The sequence below is a fragment of the Lycorma delicatula genome, chromosome 3, assembly GCF_047948215.1.
Source record: "Lycorma delicatula isolate Av1 chromosome 3, ASM4794821v1, whole genome shotgun sequence".
In the NCBI taxonomy this organism is placed as follows: Eukaryota; Metazoa; Arthropoda; class Insecta; order Hemiptera; family Fulgoridae; genus Lycorma; species Lycorma delicatula.
Window position 1 is genome coordinate 95,145,971 of NC_134457.1, and position 9,818 is coordinate 95,155,788.

At 27.1% G+C, this 9,818-nt stretch overlaps 1 non-coding gene across 1 annotated transcript; it reads right to left on the reverse strand.

Moving 5' to 3' along the window:
* Nucleotides 1-5,556: 5,556 nt before the first annotated feature.
* TRNAN-GUU (transfer RNA asparagine (anticodon GUU)) lies at nt 5,557-5,630 on the reverse strand. The gene has a single exon. It is a non-coding gene; the product is annotated as a tRNA-Asn (tRNA).
* Nucleotides 5,631-9,818: the final 4,188 nt, after the last annotated feature.

Here is a 9,818-nt window from a genome sequence, read left to right on the forward strand (position 1 = left end):
ATAAAAGAAAGTTATGAAGATTTTATGTGATTTAACCTCGTTTGAAATGAACTATTTTAAATCTCTCTATAGGAAAGTTAATAAAAAAAAAAAAAATAAAAAAAAAACGAGAAAAGATATAACCCACTGAGAAGGTCTTTTAGCCTTTGATAATCTGTATATAACATAAGGATATATTAAATTCATGCTAGTATATATACTGTAACAAAGCAAGCTTAACAGTGAATGAGATAAGATACAATTTTAGTCTGTTTCATTAATTTCAGGTTTAATTTGATTTAATATTATTCTACTACATATTAGTTTATGGTCTGAAATTAATAAAGATTATTAGCAAGATCCTAATAGTAAAGGAAGGATTGCGGCTGCTTTGTAACATATAACATTGTATACACGTATGTGTCCTCTGCAATACCGCACTTAATCGATCACTACACCGGGTAGCTCTGTGAACACCACAGTGTGTGTGTATATATCTGTACTATAGTATACTCAATGAGCTCTATGTATACGGTGTCACGTTCATAATGTTTTGACAGTGTTCTAGTTGGTCAGAATCCCTGCTTCTATCAAGTTTAATATGACCTTCTCATACTCAAACCGCTACGTATTACAACCTTAGTCATCATAAAGTTCTATTAATATGCAACTCAAACAAAAATATTACCTTCTTTAAACAAGGTAGTTCGAAGCTGTTTTTTTAAAAATAATAAATTTTAAATATTACAATTCTTTTTTTTATTTAAAGAACAAAAAAAAAAATAAAAGCAATTCTTAGCAGTTTAAATTTATTTGTAAAATAGCGAAATTAATGAGATTAAGTAATTATGTTGTACGGAAAAGAATCACTAAAACGTTTATAAATTTCTTAACATACATTGGCTGATTACATAATTCCGGCCTCCGTGGCGCGAATAGTAGCGTCTCAGCCTTTCACCCGGAGATCCTGGGTTCGAATCCCGATCAGGCATGGCATTTTTCACACACACTACAAAACACTCATCTCTTCCTCTGTGGAAAGAATTGCTTGACTGCGGACCCGGAGGTGAAAAAAAAAAAGTATGATTACATAGTAGTTATTTACAATCCATAGCAGTTAAGCATGAAAGAACAGAGCAAAGAAGAAGACAAAAATGAAAAATATGCCAACAGATTATTATGCTTCAGCAATATAACCTTCAGCAATATTAACCTTCAGCAATATATTAATATTTGTATTTATAAATAAGTTCATTATTTTTTCTAGACAAGATTAATATCTAGACATGGTAATGATATTTTGAAAAACATTATTTTATCAGGGAATAATTTATATAAAACTTAACACTATTTTGAGGACCATCATTTAATTAAAACTTTGAAACGGTTATTAGGCTACAAAAAATAACATTGGTTAGATGGATTAATATGGCCACACATGTATACATTCGACATACATCTTTTAATGGTTTAAAAGTTACATCCATTCATTCTTTATTTATTCATGGAAGAGGCATTTATATTTTAGGAACCGTCAGTAATAGAAAATGGGAGACAGAAGAAACCAATAGCTTGTTGCAGGCCGAAAAATAATGAAATGATGAGGTAATTCAACATTTAAGTAATGCAATAAGCCGAATAATAGGCTGTACTCTTATTAAAATTTTATAATTTTAGTTATCATTTTTACTAATAGAGGCGATTATTTACACTATTACATAACGTAAATATATATATATATATGTGTTATGAATACTATATATATATTTTTTACATTTTTTCCTTAATGTGTACGTTGCAATCTGTTCAACTGATGAACAATGAGCAACTACCCCACGGTCCAATGAGATGAGAATAATATATATGACATTTAAATGAGGTGAAGTCTTGTACAGACTCAGACCGACCATTCCTGAGTTGTGTGGTTAATTGAACCCCAATCCCCAACCACTAAAGTATACTGGTATTCATTGTGTAGTATTCAAATCCGCATAAAAAAAAAAATTTAATTCTACTAAGCTTTAAACTTCAGAATCTTCGAAAATCAGCTGTTAAACAACTGGACGAGTTAACCACTAGACCAACCCGGTAGAATAGAGAGCTTAAAGTTAAGTTCCAGTTTCTTTTTTTACTTATTACACTTCCTATTTATAGTATTCAATGAGTATTTTAATAGACATCTCTGATTCTTCAAAACACATATTTTTAGGATAAATTAATTACAATTGATAAATATAAATTATAAATGAATAATACAGATAATTTAATTACATATATTATTGCTTTAAACCACACATCGTTTTCAAATTTTAATTGTTAGTTAATTATTATATTTTAATTGTTGTTTATTACGATTTTTTTTTCAAGTGTGAGGAATTTAAACCAGTTACTATAATTTCTAAAATATATATATTTGTTCAACATTTTCAAATATGTTTATTTTTTAAATTTCACGAGCGGAATTATTATATTTTTATTTTATTTATGAACTTGTTCCTGAAATGTTTATTTTTTTTTTAAATCTTGTTTGTCATTAAATAGAATTTTTATCAATTTGTTCTGTGCATTCTGTATTTTAGCCCTTGATTTATTATACCTAAAATATTAAAATTTGACATGTTACAGATTTTTTTCGTTTAGCTTAAAATAAATTTAATATTTATTAAAACCTCTTAGTATTTAAAGGAATGCAATTTTTTTTCGTTTTCTTTTCTTTCAATAGTAGTGATTAATTCATAATATACATATAAATATGTATATACTTAAATTTACTTTTGTCCTTTATCTTGCAACTAATTTCAGTTGCTTTGTATTTCATTAATATATATTTATGTACAATAATATATGTATACAAAAAAATATACACATAACCATAAAGACAACTTTTATTATTTACTGCAATTATAAACAAAAAAAAAATGTTTGTCAAAATTTAAATAAAGTTCAAATAAAATGTAAAATAAAGTTTAAAAGTAACCAAAATAGCTAAATTAATAACATTTATAATTAATTACATTTGTATTAATTATATATATATATTTTTTTTTTTTTTTTTTTAACCTTCGGGACCACCGTTAGGTATAACTTCGTGATCTCCGGATGAAAGGTCGAGACATTAATTATACATATGTATGTAAATAAACTAACGTAATAGAAATATGTTTCAATGAAAAGGAAAAAAAGATATCGAATTGAAAGCCTAAAAATCAAGAAAAATTAAAGAGTAATCGCCTTTAAATTTTATACGCCTATTTAAATATTTTCTAGCTATTCATGGATAGTCTTTTGAATAGAATCTTTTAACACATTTATATTTAAGTTTATTAAACGCAATTTTCTAATAGAATATGAATTAGAAAAACGAAATATTCTTACTAAAGGAATTAGAAAACAAATAAAAACAAATAATTCATTCAAGGTCTAACCAAATAGTCATACAGATCAGAAATTCAGTGAACATCCCATAATTAATGATAATTTATCATTCAATACATTATAAAATAAAATATTTGTTTCACCTCAAATAATAAAACATTAAACATTGATAATAAATGCCTTAGTGAAAAATCTAAATCTAATATTATAATATACAATAGGCTACATTTTTCAAAACAATTTGAGGATTGTATAGTTTGTAAACCTTAAATTATTTTCCAATAATTCTATATCATCTTCATTTTCCTTACTGTCCACAAAATGTTATTACTTAACAATAAACTGTACATTAATATTAATCTTGAAACTACGCATACATAGTTTGAAGTTCGGTAGCACAATTACTGAGCAAATAAAAACAAAATAAATTTGATGTGTAAAATATTAACATTTTTTATGTAAAGGAAGATAATGCTGAATTACTTGTCAGATAAAGTAAGGTGACGGTATAAAAAACATCAAAAGAAATAAAATGAACCATAAAAAACGACACCGCTCTCACGTGGTAAATTCACCTCACGAATAACCATAAAAATACATTAATGCCTGATGGGCGTTTCTGTTTTTTAGCTTGAGCAGTAAACGCAGAATTATATAACGTTGTTTATTTATTAATAATATTAATGCTACAATTTAAGTGAAATATAAACTAAATAAACGAACTTTCGCACGCGCCTACACACACACAAATTCATGGTAGATAAATTCATTTTTATTATTAATTTATTTCTAATCGATAATTACAGTACACCTCAATTTCTTAAGAGTAGCGCTATCTTTTTTATTTTTGGAAATTTTCTTAATACATTTCAATTTTAACAGCTTAGCGGATTTTATTTTTACATAACAAGGATTTACACATAGTCAGGTTAATAATAATAAAACATTTTGTTTATTTATTTATATACAAGCAACATATACACTAGCATCTCCGTTGGGGCTATACCGGCACAATATGATTATTTACGTTTCCCCTCCCGATTAGGAGGGTCTGCCTTCCGTAACCCAATTTGATCATTAACTCAAGCTTTTGAGAATAATTAAAGCTATTCAACTTATAAAAAATATCAGTGTATTTTAAATTCTCAGACAGTTTAATCAGGACCCGGAACTTTGAGTTATCTAAAGAATGCGGGTTTCAAAACAGTCGGCCAGTCTCCATCTTAAAAATAGTAATTAAAGCTAGTTACTTCGTACGGGTAAAAATGTATTTTATGCGGTTCTCAGTGTTACCCGTCAAACACCACTAGGAGGTGACCATATATCATTTATCTTTATTTTAATTGTATTATTTTGTATTTATTAACCAAGTAACTAAAGTAAATACCCGAAAATATGTTTTAGATATTTATCTAAAGAGTATTTTTAAGCATAATACTAATGAATATCACGTTTAGTATAATTGGAAATGGGGGACTATTATCTAGCAATAGTCGCAAACATCTTACAAACATGACTTTACTGTCTTATTGGCATTCGAATTAATTTTATTTTTGACGACCGACTATTATGAACATAAAAGTTTAATTTAAAAACGATTATTGATATGAATACAAATTAACATCTTTTAGAAAATCCCTGAAGATGGAGTAAGTGCTCCGAAAGCACTAGGATTTACACATTTTAAATTGTTGTTAAGTGGAAATTTAATTTATACAATTGCATTAATACTAACGGTGCCAAATGCTTAGTAAATTAAATAATTTTATATATTTCGTTTATTCAGTTATTTTTGAAGTTAAATAAATTGATTGATGATCAACATTTAAAAAAAAATTTAAATATAGAGGAAGCTTTTTATAGGAATTAATTTACATTTAGAAGATGGCGATTACTAGAATGAAAAAGTAAAAGCGTAAATTGGGATTAAAGTAAAGAAAAACTTAAAGGAGGCTCAGAATTTCCAAACTTTTCAAAACGGGAACTAAATCAAAAGAATATTAAAAGAAATCTCGGAAAAAAGTTTTTTCTATAAAAAAAAGAAGCCTCAAAACAATAACCAATAACAGTAGAATACGAGAAAAAGGTCAGTCTTAAGAAATATTGTTATTAAAGAAAGGAGATGGATGTTTAGCAAAGTGTTATCGTTGTTCACAGTTGGCAAAAAAATAAAAAATGTTATTAATAGTTAAAAAAAAAAGTCGTCCCCGGGTGGGCTCGAACCACCAACCTTTCGGTTAACAGCCGAACGCGCTAGCCGATTGCGCCACGGAGACTACGCGTGCGCCTCATATAAAATAAATTTAATAATTACATATATTACCAGCTTATTAGGTAAATAATACCAGTTTACTTGTAATTATCAATAATATTTTGTTTTTCTATTTTATTTTATTATCATAATATTTTAAACTTGCAGTGAAAGACGGATAATTTATATTTCTTTGACTTCAAATTTAAAAATTGGGAATTTTAATGTCACATTGTTTTTTCATCTGTTTACAACTGAAGTTCTAAAGTAAAAGTACTATGGAAGTACTAATTTATAAAAACCTAACAATTTTTCTAATTTATAGAGACAAATTTAAATCCCAATACATTAAAAAAACATAATAATTAAATATATATATATAAGGAAAATTTAAAAATAGATGATTAACTTGGTGAAATTATAAGATATAGCTCATTCAGTATGTTTTATTCACATTTATAAATATACTTAAATATGGTAAAAAACAATAATTTAATTATTTACCGGTAGATTACAATATCAGTAGAATAATTAATTTTATTTTTATGACCTACTCTAGATACCAGATACTGATTTCTATAATTAAAACTTATATTTTTTATTAATAAATAAAAAATATAAGTTTTAAATATAATAAATCAAACATAATAAATATATTATGTTTGATTTATTATGTTAAAAAAAGCGTTTTAAAAATGTATAGATTTCTGCTTAAGTATAAAAAAAACAAATGAGAAAGTAATACAGTAATGATCCACTTTTAAAATGAATTGTATAAAACTAAGATGACCTGCTGTTAGCATATAATTTATTACAATTAACGATTATTTCTTTACTTTTAAGTAAAATACATATACTTAGGAATCAGACGAAATTAATTTCTTAAAATATTTTGTTACTTTTTTAATAATAGAATAGGTAATGTTGTAGGAAACCTTTTTGGATTAATACGAGTGTGTAGGGGTGTAATCTATTTAATCCCTCAGTAGGTACAAATGTATATATCATTTTAAGACAAAAATCATATTTTAATTTACATGAAAAACCACAAAACGTTTACCATTAACTTTCCTTTTTACTTGATAATATAATCTAAAAAAAAAAAATAATAATATTAAAATACGACTAAGTACGGATTTTTGTTACTTTAAATTATGTAAAGTAGCCTTTTCATTAAAAATACAATTCAACCCATTGTACTTTTGTAATAATCCTTTCTGCGATAAATATGAAAGGCTGTACACTCGAAAAATATTTTCACTGCAGGAAAAGAAATTAACATAAATTTCCCATTCTGTTCCCTTTACTTCTCACATGGATTCACTCCGTTGAGTTCGGGTATCGACTTAATAGCTTCAATAAAACGAATTCATAGAGTTATCTAAGCTGTTAAAAACTCCTATTAAACTTGCTTTATTTTATCTTTTAAACTTTCTTCTTTACTTTTATCCTAAGTCCTAACCCTAATGAGATAATACTTTTGAATTTATTTAAACAAAGCTATTTATTGTGTTTAAATTCTACTAAGTGTACAGTTGCTTCTGAAATTCTTAATTAATTGTGTTTATTTAAATAATGATACTATACGATAAAAGTTATGATTAATTTAATGCCGAAAAAGTAATGATTTAAATTCATCTGTTATAAATTCAAGTTCAGTTAAGCATATTATTGATTTAAATTGAATTTAATCCCTGAATTATCAGTGAATTTATGTTTTGCATTTAAACTGTTTTGGAATTGGTTAATAAGAAAATACGATGGATGAGCTGCAAACTATTATTTGCAATCTTTAATTTAAACAATGCAGCGAATTAACGACACAAACCTCTGAGATTATTACTAAACAACATTATTATCGATATTACAGAAAAATTAACCTCATTGTAAGTTTAACACGTTTTCAGTAATAACTTATGTGTTCTTATGGATAAGTTTCAAACTAAGTTCAAGCAGCCTAGCTAGACTGCAAAAACTGATTGTCTGCTTCACTTTTCAGTCTACAATAATTACAATACTATACATGTTCTTGTTAAAATATGAGAACTTTGTCAATAAAAAAAATTAACGAATTCAATCGTAAATAAAAAAAATTAAGTCCATGGTTTGAATCCCAATCTGGCATCCATACTCCCTAAGCCATCGTGTTTACTCCATTTAAATCAGTTGACTTTCAAATCTTTAATGATTATTCAATTTTGTTATTGTATAATCATTTTATCAAAGAGTATTAAAATTACTTTATGAAAATAACAATTCTAAAAGTTGCTTTGTAAGTTTGAATTCACAAATAAATGATGAATTCATTGTTTGAACATAATTCCGCAGATACATACACTTATTGATAAATAAATTTTCTGGGTTTTTTTCCGCGCTAACCTCATAATTTACTGAGCCAATTTCAATGGAATTTTGCACGATCGTACCGGCGCTTAGTAGAATGTTTTTCACTTTTTTTGTTACCTTTCCGTTTCAATTTAAAAGAACTTCTTTTTCTGTTTAGCCTCCGAAACCACTGTAAGGTATTACCTCAGAGGATTAAAATGGATGATATTTATGAACGTAAATGAAGTGTAGTTTTGTGCAGTCTCAGGCGGAAAATTCCTGAGATGTGTGGTTAATTGATACCCAACCACCAAAGAACATCGGTATTCACGATATAGTATTCAAATCCGTATAAAAGTAACCGCTTTTACTACGACTTCAATCTTAGATCTCTTAGCTTCGAAATCAGTAATTTGCGATGACGAGTTCACCACTAGACCAACCCGGTTGGTTAGTTTAAAAGACTCCAATTTCCAGTTAATATAAGTTTTGCAGTGACCGTCAATAAGTCACAAGGTCAAACTTTCCGTACACCTGGTGCAAATTTACGAGCTGCTTGCTTTTCTCGTGGGGAATTGTATATGCCATTTTCTCAAGTAAGCAAGAGCAACCAGATCTTTATTTTCTGTTATAACGGAAGAACTAAAAATGTAGTTTATAATGAGGCGCTGGTGTAAAAATGTACATAAAAACACTGTTTGGAACATTCTACAGAAATAGAGATTTCATCTATCTCTCTTTTTATATGAATCGTGTTACCGCTTGTTTATAGATATATATATATATATATATATATATATATAAATCAAAATTATCAAATATAAATTTTACGTATCGAGGACACGTGAATGATGAATTTATTACTTCATACTTTGGATATTCATATATCACAGAAGAGATATCTTATACGTACTATCAATGATTTATAAACACGACTATTGCTACAACAATCATAGTTTGCGTGCGAAACCGCTGGTATGCGCATATATATTTATAAAATTAATTTTTATCTGCTCAATTAAATTCAGATGGGTGTTTAAACGGTAGTGTTGAAACAATACATCTGAATTTTGCTAACAGACATTTTATTGACTACTTCTTGATTGAACTAAGCACAATTTCATAATTATGAATTCTGATATACTTATAAACTAGTGTAATCTTCTCTAATGACATGATAAATCTGATGGCTAGATAAAAGTAAGTGAAAAGAAAAATCCAAGTTTAATGGGTCTATGATTATACTATTAATTATCACACTAGAAACTTTATTATAAATCTAATTACTAAAAAAATAAATGTTCGCTGATTAATGTAAACAAAACATGATCTTTTCTCTAATTTTCTACACAACAATGGTTAGACTACCTTTTATTAATAAAGATAAGATTTTATTACAGGAAGCTACATTTTGCAAATAATTTACTTTTCAAGTAAAGTAAATTGCATGAATCTGTTAAAAAATAATCCTCTAAAATAAAAATCCTCAAAAAAGTTCTTAAAAACAGATAAGGTTCAAGAAAAGACCTTTTATATCCCATTTACTGAAGAACTTAATAATTTTATGTTACATAATAATATGGTTGTATGGTTATTTGTCTGTATATTTTTTGTTTTTTAATCTCTGGGACAACCGTTAGGTATTGCTTCAGAGGATGAGATGAATGTTTTGTAGCGTGTGAAAAATGTCATGCCTGACCGAGATTCAAACCCGGGTCCTCCAGTTGAAAGGCCGAGACGCTACCACTCGCGCCACGGAGGCCGGTCTCTATAATATTAAAACATCTAAACTTATCATTATAAAATAACAGTGATTGTTAATAAATAAGCTGTGTAATTATTTGAAGAAGGTAATAACGTCATTTTTTTAAACAGAATACCTAAATGT